This window comes from Panthera leo, chromosome B1 (assembly GCF_018350215.1).
Source record: "Panthera leo isolate Ple1 chromosome B1, P.leo_Ple1_pat1.1, whole genome shotgun sequence".
Lineage (NCBI taxonomy): Eukaryota > Metazoa > Chordata > Mammalia > Carnivora > Felidae > Panthera > Panthera leo.
The window spans coordinates 52257115-52271501 of record NC_056682.1 but is presented as its reverse complement, the minus strand read 5'-3'; the positions used below and the strand labels follow the sequence as shown (position 1 = coordinate 52271501).

At 44.3% G+C, this 14387-nt stretch overlaps 1 long non-coding RNA gene across 1 annotated transcript in view; it reads left to right on the top strand.

Moving 5' to 3' along the window:
* Positions 1 to 12259, top strand: part of LOC122217680 — a 34862-nt gene extending 22603 nt beyond the window's left edge. The window contains exon 3 of the long non-coding RNA XR_006201626.1: positions 12093 to 12259. This is a non-coding gene — a long non-coding RNA (uncharacterized LOC122217680). The remainder of the gene's footprint in view (positions 1 to 12092) is intronic.
* The last annotated feature ends 2128 nt before the right edge of the window (positions 12260 to 14387 follow it).

Here is a 14387-nt window from a genome sequence, read left to right as displayed (position 1 = left end):
AAATGAAGAAAAAAATCATTAAAAGTAAATAAAATGTTTACAAAATTTAAAAAGCAAACACATGTATCTTTAGGACACTCAGTGAAGATAGTAAAAACCGATCTATTATAAACATTGCCTAATAACATGCCTGGTAAGATGAATTATGTGTATAAAATTAGAGTTTCAAAGGGTTTAATAGCATCGGCATTTAAACATTATCTGGGCACAAAGCCAATCCAGGCAAGTCATGGGGGAGCCCTGGGAAGTAAGAGGCGATGGGCCGTCAGGGCCTGCGGGGAGGGGTCCCCACCGCGATAGCACGGGACCTGTTCAGGATTGCCATGGGGCCTTGCAGGGTAGGGCTGTGCCCAGGACAAGCCCTGTACCTACTGGAGAGCTTTGCCACAACGAGGAAATGATAGGCCTCTGGGTGATCCTACAGAGGACTGTGAGCTCCCAGCTGAGGGCTTGAACTTTGCTCTCCCAGGTGACTTGTGATTTGCCTTCTGTGCTGGCTGTAGAGCCCCTAGAGATTGTCCCCACTCTAGGGGGTGCTCTGGTTTCTGGAAAAGACTACTAACATTTGTACACAGTTGGCTTCACCTTTTGGATACTTCCGGACTTTATGCAAATTCCTAGTGTTTGTAATATTACCTTTGGGCATTGTTGTTATAAAATATATGAGACCAGTTAATCATGCAGCCAAGATAATGGACATTTCTTGTTTTCTTGTACCTTTGCTTGTATCTTAATAAATTAACTATTCTCTTCTGTTTTAATTAAAAGACTTTATTTTTTATAGCATTTTTAAGTGTACAGAGAGTTCTTAGGGCACCTGGGTGGCTCAGTCAGTTATGTGTCTGACTCTTGATTTCAACTCAGGTCATGATCTCATAGCTTGTGGGTTTGAGCCCCACATCTGCACTGTTAGTGCACAGCCAGCTTGGGATTCTCTCTCTGTGTGTCCCCAGTTCATGCGCTCTCTCTCAAAGTAAATAAATAAACTTTAAAAACAACTTTACAGAGAGTTCTCATCTACTCCTACCCCACCCCTACCAAGCCAACACAGTTTTCCCTATTATTTACATCTTGTATTATAATGTACCTCTTTTATAATTAACCAATACTAATACATTATTATTAACTGAAGTCCACGGTTTCCATTAGGGTTCACTCTTTGTGTTGTACCTTCCATAGGTTTTGAAAATGTGGAATGACATGTCCATGATTTTTGTATTGTGTCGAATAGTTTCTCTGTCCTGCAAAACCTCTTCCTCTAGTTTTCAGTTTAGTTTTAGTTGTATTTCTTTATATATATATATATATATATATATATATATATATATATATATATATATTTGAGACAGAGGGAGACAGAGTGCGAGTGGGGGAAGGGCAGAGAGAGAGACACACACACACACAGAATCTGAAGCAGGCTCCAGGCTCCAAGCTGGCAGCACAGAGCCTGATGCGGGGCTCGAACTCACAAACCGTGGGATCATGACCTGAGTCGAAGTCGGACACTTAACTGACTGAGCCACCCAGGAGCCCCTTTTAGTTGTATTTCTGACATCCAGCCCCAAATTGAGAACCAGGTGGGTTTTTTTATTTTCCCAAAATGGCCTAAATGGTTTTTGACTACCATTTTTGATTTTCCCAAAATGGCCATTTGGTGATATCCGGAGGAATATACATACCTCCAGCTCGAGTAACATATGCAGGCTCCAAAGGCAAGAATCAACACCCAAGTGCAAAAATCCCCAGAGGTGGGGAAATTTTATTCCATTTGCATAACTAGTTGCCTCACTTGCAACCAGCATAACCTTCAAATATCTATAAAGGTGTGGTAAAGACATTACACATTGCTGGGTCCCTATGAATTGGATTTTCAGTGCTTGTTGACTACATCTTCATAAGCATGTGTATTTTCAGAGTAGGTGAAGTCATTCCCTGTCACAAAGCACTCCCTTATCCTGTCAAAGACATCAGGACAGCATGTCATTCTTTCCAACCTGGAGAATGATGTCAGCTCACTCCGCAGACAGAGGCTCACTTTATTGAACTGTTTTTGTTGTTGTTGTTTTGTTTTAATTTTTTTACGTTTATTTATTGTTGAGAGACAGAGAGAGACAAAGCATGAGCGGGGGAGGGACAGAGAGAGAGGGAGACACAGAATCCGAAGCAACCTCCAGGCTCTGAGCTGTCAGCACAGAGCCTGATGTGGGTCTCGAACTCAGAACCACAAGATCATGACCTGAGCCGAAGTCAGTCGCTCAACCAACTGAGCCACCCAGGCACCCCTATTGAACTGTTCTTTTGCCTTATCAGGCTGGTTTTTGGGGCCATTTACCAGTTTTACTATTCATATCTATATCTACATTTCCCAAACACAGAAATGTGAAACACATTGATACAAGTGTCAAAGCCAAATTGGCTGATCTAGTGAGTGAAACTGAAACGTTTTGGTCTCTTTCCTCTTTACTCATGAGAATTCATTCCTCTGCGCAAAGCAAACAAACAAAAAATACCACTGAATCCTTATGAAATAGCTCCTGGAAGGCCTCTGCATTTTCATGTTATATCCCCATGAAAGGACAATACTTGGGGTGACAATACATCCTAGTTTTTTCCCAGCACAGTCCTCGTTTATGCTGTTGCCTGTGATGGTTAATTTTATGTGCCATTTTGCCTGGGCCACAGGAGGCCAAGATAGGTGGTTAAACATTATTTTGACTGTGTCTGTAAGGGTGTATGTCTAGATGAGATTAAGATTTGAGTCTGAAGACTGAGTATAGCAGACTGCTCTCCCCTCTGTGGGTGGGCCCCATCCAACCAGTTGAAGGCCTCAATCCAGCAAAAAGGCGACTGAGGGAGAATTTTCTCTTTTAGTCTTTTCCTGCCCTCCTCACACTAGCTCTCCTGGATCTCAGGCCTTTGGATTCGAACTAGAACTACACCATCTGATCCTGGGTTCCCAGCTTGCTGACTGCAGATTTGGGATTTCTCAACCTCCATAACCATGGAAGCCAAGTTCTTACAATAATTAATTAATTATTAATAAACAAATAAATATCCTATTAGTTGTGTTTCTCTGGAGAACCTTGACTAATGCATTATTCCAGTGTAATTTTTCATAACCCCTCCCCCCCATTTCACTCTCAAAAGTGTTCCAGTTTGGAAGATAGATTATATGGCTACCCTAACTCTCAGGCGTCACGTTCTGATATGATCAGCACAGCCTGCTCTAGCACAGACAGCATCCCCCTGAACTACGGAAGACTCAAGACAGGACATCTCATTTTAGGCCCAGCTTGCCCCTTGCTGGCCAAAGCCCGGTGTCTGCTTCCCTCATCACAGGCAAACTGGAGCCCGTGACTGCACACGGGACTGAGGGGAGGCAACCAGAGCTGCCTTGGGATAAGGATGGAAGCAGAGAGTGGGACTCAAAAGGGAGAGGCTCACTGCTGTCATCTGAGTGGTTGTGCAGAAAACCACAGGCCCAATCAGCCTGGGATCCAAGCGGTCTGAACACGAATCCTCCTCCTGCCTTTACCAGGACTTATCTGCAACTTGTTCCAACTTTCTAGGCTCTGTTTCTTGATCTTCTAGAATAAGGTCAATAGCAGAAAGACAGAAAAGCATAGTATTGGTTAGATGTCCCTGAGGCCATAGAGTAATTAAGCTTTTGACCTCCGGAGCCAGACTGTCTGGCTTTGAATTCCAGCTCTGTCACCTACTAGCTAGGATCCGGGAGAGTTACGGAATCTCTCCAGGCTTGAGTTTCTGTATCTGTAAAATGGGGATGGTGATGATAATTGTGTCTGCCTTATAAGATTTGGCAGAGGAAGAGGGGAGGTGAGAATGTGGGGTTAGAGTTTAATGGGGACAGAGTTTCAGTTTTGCCAGATGAAAATGTTCTGGAGATGGAAGGTGGTGACGGCTACATAACGTGTGAATATAGTTAATGCCTTGGAACTGTACACTTAAAAATGGCTAAGGGGCGCTTGGGTGGCTCAGTCGGTTGAGCATCCGGCTTCGGCTCAGGTCATGATCTCACGGTCTGTGAGTTCGAGCCCCACGTCGGGCTCTGTGCTGACAGCTCAGAGCCTGGAGCCTGCTTCAGATTCTGTGTTCCCCTCTCTCTCTGCCCCTCCCCCTCTCATGCTCTGCCTCTCTCTGTCTCAGAAATAATAAACATTATTTTAAAAAAATGGCTAAGATGGGGGCACCTGGATGGTTCAGTCGGTTAAGCATCTAACTCTTGGTTTCAGCTCAGGTCATGATCTCACAGTTTATGAGTTCGAACCCCCGGTGGGGCTCTGCATCAACAGTGGGATTCTCTCTCCCCCTCTCTCTCTCTCTGCCCCTCCCCTGCTTGCACTAAGTAAATAAATAAATAATGGTTAAGATGGTAAATCCTATGTTATGCATATTTTACCACAATTAAAAATAATCTATAAAAGCTTAGAGCATGAAAGCATGATGTAAGTGAACTAAGTCAGAAAAAGAAAAATACCATATGATCTCACTCATGTCTGGAACTTAAGAAATAGAGCAAATGGGAAAAGGGAAAGAGAGAGAGACAGAGACAGAGAGAGAGATAGAGAAACCAAAAAACAGACTCTTAACTATAGAGGACAAACTGATAGTTGCCAGAGGTGAGGTAGGTGGGACAGTGGTGGAAATAGGGGATGGGGATTGAAAAGTACATTTGTCATGATGAAAAATGAAATGAAATGAAATGAAAAAATTATAAAACCTTTTTTGAAAAAAGATTTAGGAGAGGAATACTGAGCTCATTTCTGAACCACCCCTGGAAGATTGCCTGTCACCCATGAGCCTTCCCTGAGGACTTGCTGTGCATATCGTGAGCTGGGTTACATGGAAAAACTTAGCTTGACTCCTGGACTTTAATCCCCGTACCCACAAACTGAAGTCGTGGCAAGAATTAGAAATAAAGCAGGTACAACTGTTTGACACGCAGTCCTATCCTTAATAAATGGTAATAGCTGTTAGCTCAGAAACCACTGGGGTATGAAGCTGACTAGGGCTGGGGGTAACCTGCCCTGCAGACAAGAAGGAAGGCAGTTTTCCCAGACACCCTCTAAGTTGGAGCAGGATCTTGGTTCCAAAGCAAACCTGAGGGGCAGAAACATTGCAACAATGCAAAGGGGAAGAGACAGAAACCTTGTCAGTTTCCCTCCACGGGTAAAAACTGACCTCCAGGCAGGGGTCGCGGGGTGAGGGGTGAATTACACCGTCTTTGAAGAGTGTGTCTGGATTTAACAAGATGCACGTATCACGGAGCATGTATCAGGAGTGTATCAGGAGTGTGTTCCTGGCCAGAACACACGCACCGCGGGTCTTTCAATGAATGGTCCCCTCCCTGAGCCTGCCCCTCCGTCTGGGATGCACAGATGGGACCTCCTCTATCTCACAGACCAAAGTTGCTGGTATTTGTCAGATACTCTGAAATCTTCCCAAATAGGGCTTCCTCAAACGAAGGGAAGGTGCGGGAGTGGGATGAGCTTGGCTTTGGGCAGGATTGGGAAAGTCAAACACCATCTCTGCGGTGAGGGCTGGAGGGGGAAGAAAGCGCATGCCTGGCTAGAGCCCCCAGTCATAGTCTCTGCACCTCTGAAATGCTTCTCCCAGCAGAGCACTGCTCTCCCAGCTTCTCTGAAGCAGGGTTCAGTTTCCTGATATGAAAGACTTCCTTTTCTTCTTGAATGGCTGTCACCAGCTGGATACTTCCTAGAAAGGAAGGAAAGCAAATTATTTTGAATCTGAGACCAAAGGGGACCTAGCCTAATTAATATCCACTCCCCCACTTCCACTATACAATGAAATTACTTTTAATAATGATCATGTAATATCCAGTAGTAATCTGGATTCAGTCTATAGTTTCAAATCACACAACTTTGAGGACAAAAACATTTCAATTTAACATTATTCAAATTTAGTAACCTATTTCATGGATGAACAAAATTTCCCTTGCCACTAGAAGATATTAGATCTCACATTGTTCTCTGTTTTACTGTTAAAAATTCTTTTTTATTGAGATGTAACTGACATATAACATTGTATTAGCTTTAGTTATACAACATAGTCTGATATACTAGGAAATGGTCAGAACAGTAAGTTTAGTTAACATTCATCACCTCACACAGTCACAAATTTTTTTCTTGTGATGAGAACTTTTAAGATCTACTTTCTTGGCAACTTTTAAATGTACAACACAGTATTCTTAACTACAGTCACCATGCCGTATGTTACATCCTGTGACTTATTTACCCTTTAGCTGGAACTGTTTCAAAAATTTTTTTTTAACGTTTTATTTATTTTTGAGACAGGGAGAGACAGCATGAACAGGGGAGGGTCAGAGAGAGGGAGACACAGAATCCAAAACAGGCTCCAGGCTCCGAGCTGTCAGCACAGAGCCCGACGTGGGGCTCGAACTCACGGACTGCAAGATCATGACCTGAGCCAAAGTCGGCTGCTTAACCGACTGAGCCACCCAGGCACCCCTGTTTCAAATGTTTAACTCAAACAAAAACTCCCAAGTTTGTATCACGTAGAATGTAAAAAATGAAACATCTCAAGGCCTATTCTTCATCCTTACAATCACTGTGTTATCACGGTTTATTTTGAATCTATCATTTTTTAATTTTTTAAAAATGTTTACTTATTTTTGAGAGAGTACAAGCAGGGGAGGGGCAGAGAAAGAGGGTGACAGAGGATCTGAAGCACGCTCTGATGTGGGGCGTGAGCTCACAAACTGTGAGATCCTGACCGGAGCCGAAGTCTGATGCTCACCCAACAGAGCCACCCAGGCGCCCCTATTATTTTTTTATTTGTTTTTTAAGTAGTCTGTACACCCGATGTGGGGCTTGAATTCATAACTGGGAGGTCAAGAGTCACGTGCTATACTGACTGAGCCAGACAAGCACCCCTTGAGTCTACTATTTAAGCAGAGTGGTTGGAGACGGTCACTTTACAGACCCTTGCCATGTTTCTGAACTGACAGAAATGTACAAAAGAAGGAAAATGCAGAGAGCTGGGTCCATGTGGCAGGAACTTCTGCACAACTGGGAGTTCTCTGCATTAGCTTCCAGACAGAATACAATTGCTGATGGATAAATAGGAAAATGTAGTGCAGGAATGCAACCAATCCCGGAGAAGCTGGTGGGAGCCCTGGGAGAGAGTTCTCATTTCCTTGTGAAGGGCAGGACATCTTGGAATAGGTTCGCCCCAAAGGAGGTGCCTGTACTTTAGAAAAAGAAAAAAAGAAGAAGAAGGGGCATCTGGGTGGCTCAGTCAGTTTAGCATCTGACTGCCACTCAGGTCATGATCTCCCCGTTCATGGGTTCGAGCCCTACATAGGGCTCTGTGCTGACAGCTCAGAGCCTGGAGCCTGCTTTGGATTGTGTGTCTCCCTCTCTCTCTGCCACTCCCCTGTTCACGCTTTGTCTGTCACTCTCTCTGAAAAACAAACATCAAAAAATTTTTTTAGAAAAGAAAAAAGAAAATGTACCAAGTGGAACTTATGTATATGTTACTAAAATGCAATCATACCTGCAGAAATTGTTTAGAACTTCCAACAACAAAAGATTTTTTTTTGTGTGGAGAATTTTATCACTGACATCATTCAGAATTTCTGGTACAGAGTGATCCGAAAAACTGACTTTTAAGTTCTCTGCAAAAGATCCATTCCTTACTGCCTGCCCCAAAGTCACACTGCTGTCACAGCTCTGTCCTTGGTTTGTCACTAGTTTAAGAGGTAGCCTCAAAGCTACAAGGTTATACATCTGTCTTCGTTTAAACCAAGTCTTGAAGTTGAGCATTTTTATTTTAGATGTAAGATCCCTCAAGGGTGAAAGGGCAAACAAATGGAATGTTGCTAAATTCTTTTTCTCAGACATCAATACTTAGGATTTTTAGAGCATGTTTTACAAATACGGAATTTTTGCGGGGTGGGGAGGCGGGGAACTGGACAACAGCTTTTTCAAATTCCAGAACCGGGTTTGCCGCCCTCTGGTGAACAGTTTGAAATAGAAATAGCAAACAGAGTAAATCAACGATAGCTTATGTTGTTTATTAACTGCCGTGTTTGAGCTCAGCCCTTTGTATGCATTATCCCAGCCTTACAACCTTCTACAAATTAGGCATCTGATTCCAATTTTACTTATTGTAGAACTAACTCAAAAATGTCAAGTAAATTGACCACAGCCACACAGCTAGCAAGTGGCAAAGCTGGGATTGAAGTTAGTTTTGTCTCATAACAGAGCCAAGTTCTTAAGCACTACGGACATAATACCGGCTCTGCATCTTAGAGCCGTGGGGCTGGAGGAGGGCCCACCCAAACTGTGCTTCCAGAACTATAGTTAACTGCCCCATTGTGGTGGTAAGATTTAAAAGTAGTTTTTTGATGTTCACTTAAAGGTTGTGATTTGCTCTCAAAAGTAAGCCACCGTGGCTTGGTTTGTCACTATTTTCCCATGCTTTTGGTACTTTTGTGTCTTCACATGCTCTGCTCAGTTCATGGCCATGGCTTATGGTGTCTAGCAATAGTAACTTTCAAACTTTAAGGAACGTTAGCAACATACTTCATCTGTGAAGCCCCGGCAATCTTAGAACCATAGAATTGAAATGAGCTAGTTCTGGAAGGATCTTGGGTGTTGTCCAATTTAGTGGTTTCCCAATGTGTGTATCTTGAAAGCCCGTGGAGGAAGTGTTGGCTGTTACAATGATTGGAGGGTGGCTACTGATGTATAGTGGGAGGGACACTGAGTGTCCTTCGATGCCAGCACAGGTTACACAAGGAAGAATTTACCCAGGTCCCATAAGACTTTCCAGTGTCCTGCCAGACATTTTGAAAGAAAATGTCCACTCCAATCTGTCATGGGATTTCAAGATCTGGGAAGTCTGTTCCACGACAGTTCATCACTCCCAAATCCCGTGTCATCAAAAGGAATTGTTTCGACACTACACTTATAAATAAAGCCTGGATGATTTGCAAGAATATTCTACTTCCTGGGGTGCCTGGGTAGCTCAGTCAGTTAAATGTCCGACTCTTGATTTCGACTCAAGTCATGATCTCACAGTTTGTCAGTTCAAGCCCCGTGCCAGGCTCTGCATTGACAGCATGGAGCCTACTTGGGATTCTCTCTCTCCCTCTCTCTCTCTGTCCCTTCAACACTTGCACACGCATGTGTTCACACACACACTCTCTCTCTCTCGCAATATAAATAAATAAACATTAAAAAATATTCTACTTCCTTTTCCTGTATAGTCTATAACTTTTCTTGGCATCTTATCCCTACCTAAGGTTTTTCCTCTTTGTCCTATCGTATACAAATCACTCAGCTTTGTTAATACTAACCATGAACATTTATCCTTCTGTGTAACATTCTCCTGCTTTCTTTTCCTCTGTCCTTCTAGGAAATAGCTCCTGATCTCCCAACTTTTGTTAAATCTTAGCTTATTCATTGTGAGTGGGAGCAGTAAACCATTTTCAAATGTCTCACCATATAGTTCTGTTCTTAAAATATTTGTATTAATAGAAAATTCAGGGTATAGTAAGCTGACAGACCAGGAGATGACTACTATTGAGATGATAGCTTGTTACTCATAGATCCCAAGAGAAGGGGGTGCACTGTGCTATGGAGAGCCCACTTGGGGAAGCACAGGGTAGGTCAGGAGGCAGAGGGAACAAGGAAGAAATGTGCACATGGGTCTCTATTGTGGTTTCCACGGGAAGGAAGAAGTGAGGCAGGGGAAGCAGGCTTTGGATTGGCTAGTCTGAAAAACTTCAGTAGGCTCTGGGGCATAACAGCTGTCCCTAGCTGTTGGTACCTGACCCCACAGTGATAAGGGCAGGTAGATGGTGGCCCGGAGTGCGCAAGCCTGACTTGGTTGGGTTGTAAGCTCTGGACTGGTTGGTTTGCATTTTAGAAGTCTGCTCTGGGGCAAGTTGCTTACAAGCTCTAGAAATTCACTAGCTCTGAGACAGGGGGAGACCCCTCCGTGGTCAGCAAGCCCCCAGATGTCAAAGCATCAGAATACAGACCATCAAAGACATGGTTAATACACTGCCCAAGCCTTTGTGTACTACAATATGTATTATTTTCTCATAACCTATTCACTTGAACTTCCTATTTAAATTACTTTTAGAGCATGAGAGTGGTTTATAAAAATTAGGTCTACAACTAGTTGTCTACATATCTGTATATCTATGATTTTCATTTTCAGATTGCCAAGAGGATGTTTCAAAAGTTCATTTCAAAACAGGGCATAGGGTCGGATGAGATTGGGAGCCGTAGATGTGTTATGGATGATGAACCTGGGACCTGGGGAGCCCACGTGACTCTCCCAGGATGACAGTGGGTTAGCAAAAAGTTGGGACCCAGCGCTCGCTCCAGCCTAATCTCTGCAAGGCTTTCTTTGGCACCAAGCTGCCTCGGTTGAGTCAGAACTGCCCCCACAAAAAAAGTAGTATTAGTGCACTCCACAAATACCCGCAGTGAATACCTATAGCACTCGATACAAATAATGAGTACGTAACAGCAAAAATTTGCCCCCAAAATCAAGTTTGTATTTCATCTTTTGGTAAGACTGGGGAGGTAGAACACATGTAGCCCATTCCCTGCATCCTTTCTGCCCTGTTTCCTCCATTTCTGTGTTGGTCAAAAAGAAGCAATAGGTTTGCCCTCCCTTTTTTTTCCATCTTTTTAGCAGCCCAACTTCCTCATAACATCCTTCCTGACCTACTAACGGTGAAATCGTCACGGTCTCCCAAAGACTTCACCTGGCCTGTGGATCCCCTCCACCAGGGCTCCTTCAGTTTCCTGCAAATTGCCCGGGGCTGCTGTAAAAATGCAGTCAGTGTTTCTAACAAGCCCCCAGGTAATGCTGAAGCTGCCCGGACAAGGGCCCCTACTTAGAACAGAAAGACTCTCCGAATAAAGCCACGGGTCTCAAACCAGCTTATCAGTACGGGTATCTATCTGAGCAGCTTCTTAAAAATACAGCCTCCCAGCCCCCACTTCATACCTATACTATCATAAGAGATGATAAAAGCAGAGCCCAGAATGTGAATTTTTAGAAGCTCTCCAGAGAGCTCGATAATCAACCAGGTTTGGAAACGCTCTCCCCGGCAACAATACAATGCTGACCTAATGCCTATGAGTACTACAACGATGTTATAACTTAATTTGGAATTGGCTTTCAGAGGTAAGCATCTTGCAGGCTGCTGAAAACCCTGAGTGATCGTTCTGTTCTGTATTTTCATGCTCAGGCCAGATTCCAAGAACTGTTCCTTCCCACACAATTACAGGACCGAACCAGATGGGGAAATGATCTAAAACAATCTTGTGGTGTTAATATCTTATTTACATGTATTTATACATCTCTTAAGATGATCATAGTAGTTGCCAGAAACCCAAATTGAAACATTTCACTGCATTAGGATTTTAAAACTAGGGCACTGGTGTGTATTTTACCAGAAGTTTATATTTGCATAATTATGAGTAGCCTGCATTTTCTTGAGCCCCTGTCTGTGCCTTCATCAAAGGCTTGAAGACAACCTGGCCTCAGAGGGAAATTCTTACAGAGGGAAATTCTTAAAGCAGTCTATTCCTCCCACCAGAGAAGGGGGAGGTGCGTGGGGGGAAGATAACAGTGGAGGGGAACCCCAAATTAGGATGCTGCTATTTATGCTGAAATTTGGGTGCCCTCAAAATCCATGTGTTGAAATCCTAACCCCCAATGTGACGGTGTCTGGAGGTAGAGCCTTTCGGAGTGATTAGGTCATGAATGGGATTAGGGCCCTTATAGAGGAGACCCCAGAGAGCTTCTCCACTCCTTCCACCATATGAAGACATGGCGAGAAGACAGCTGTCTATGAACCAAGTAGGCTCTCACCAGACATTGAATCTGCTGGTGTCTTGATCTCGGACTTCCAGCCTCCAGAACTGTGAGAAATAAATTTCTGTTGTTTATAAACCACACAGTCTATGGCGTTTTATTATAGCAGCCCAAACAGACTAAGACAAATGAACTTCTGAGCTGCAGAAACACTTAAAAAAATTTTTTTTTCCCATTTTTTCCAGAAGAGCACACCAGAGAACTGCAGTGATGGACTGTACCAGCTACAGCCATAGTTCATCGAATCTGACAGAGAAATAACACTGAGGCCCAGATGGGAGGATTCAGGCGGGTCGTCGGGGCTGCTGAGGAAATTTTGGAAATGTCTCCGGTGGGACGAGGAGTTCCAAAAGGCAAGGTCATTTTTTCCAGCCCAATATGCCACTGTGGTTAGGGACGTACTCTGCCTTCAGGCTCAAGTGTGTTCCAGAGAAATGCACCTTCCATTTTCAGATGGCAAGTCAGTGTTCCCAGGGGGCTGTTATGCTCCACAGACAACTGCTCAAGACCCTGTGTAGCTGGTCCCTGTGTGGGCTTGGCAGCTCAGCCCTGGGCTCCACGAGGCAAGGTCAGGGCTTTTGGGTTCACGCCTGTCTCCCCAGCATCCAGTACGGTGCCTCACTCATGGCAGCTATTTAATGAACAAGTGTCGACTCATGGAATGGACTAGATGTTATGTTTGTTAATTGCAGAGGTGCCTGATGCACCTTCTAGTTTCCACATTCTTCAGGAGTTAGGACTTCACAGGGAGGTATTATTTTTATTTGACTTTGCATTAAGCAAGTCTTTTTATTCTGATGCCTTGACATCTGGGCCTTGCTGACCTGAAGCAATGGCGCCTCCCATGGCTACCAGTTCTTAGAGTGAGGGAGTCAGCAAAAATCATGACTTTCTTATGCAAACCAGCCAATCTGGAGCCCACATCTCCAACCACCTCCTCTATTAGGCTATCTACCACTCTCTAGGCCTTTATCCACCTGCCCTACTCACCTCAGGGCCAGTACCAGACAACTAAGGAAGCGTCTATGACCCCAGAGCCCACTGAAATTATTCAGAATAACCAATCCTATGCCCTGCTTCCCCTGTCTTACCCACTTCTTCCCACGGAAACCACAATAAAGACTTTTGACCATACTTCCCTCCACTGTTTCTGCCCCCTGACTGACTCTGGTGCTTCCCCATGTGCCCCCCCACCCACCCCTCCCCCCAAACACACACACAGCTCAGTGTCCTCTCTCCTCTTGGAATCTGTGAGTAGCAAAAGATCCTTTCAGGGGCACCTGGCTGGCTCAGTCAGAAGGGCACGCGACTCTTGATCTCGGGTGGTGAGTTCAAGCTCCATGCTGTGTGTAGAGATTACTAAAACTTTTAAAAAATGTTAATTGCTTAAAAAAAGAGAGATATCATTCCAATGGCAATCTTCCATGATCTGTTAGCTTTACCATACTTGAATAATCATAAAACCTACATTTTTAAAACAGACATATTGTGAAATCACAGGATATCAGACCTATTTATAGTCAAGTGTAGATTTCCAGACAATTTCAATGATCTGGAAGGAACATTTACTGTGGATAATAAGTAGTGCAGTATATTAAGACTGTTTAGGGTTCATCCCAGCCAGGGGTCAGTCAGAGCAGCAAAGCTGCTAGAATCTAGATCTCATATATATACCATCAGGGTGTTTGCACGGCAAACCATGTTGACAGAGAGCAGGGTATCGTCCTCTGCAGTGAAGGGCAGGTCTGTTTGCTGCCTAATGTGAGAAAGATAATGCCTCCCCTGGAGCAATGTTCAGACATGCTTACTGTCCACCATAAAGGACAGGCTCACAGGGAAGCCTGGGTGGCTCAGTTGGTTAAGCATTTAACTTTCACTCAGGTCATGATCTCACGGTTCACGAGTTCAAGCCCCTCATCGGGTTCTCTACCATCAGCACAGAGCCTGCATGGGATCCTCTGTGCCCCTCTCTCTCTGCCCCTCCCCCCACCTCAAAAATAAATAAACATTAAAAAAAAAAAAAAAAAGACAGGCTCACAAAGCTTGAGCTTACTCCCAGTAAAGCCACCCTATGCCTCTACAGGCAGTACCTGGCCCTCATCACATGGCCCTGTGGGAACTGGGCCCTGGGAGATGAGCACAAACCCCAATACTCTGGGTACTGCTGTGGCTGTAATAGGATCCTTGGTCTCTGACCCCGAAGTCTTGTATCTTCTACCAGCAAACATGAGGCTGTGCAGGCTAACTCATAAGCTTGTGAGGAGGGTACAATCTCACGCCCTTCACAGTTGCTGGTACTCCAGCCTCCTAGGGAGGAGGAAAGGGTCTCACTCCCCCTTCTGTCACTGGTCTGTGAGGCTGTCTTTCGTAGCAATTGCTCTGTGCCTACCTCTGGAGGAACAGGCATCCGGAGGAGTCACAGCCAGCCTTCTTGTGCTGACCCAAAGAAGAGTCATTGACAATTGGGCCACAGAGGCCAC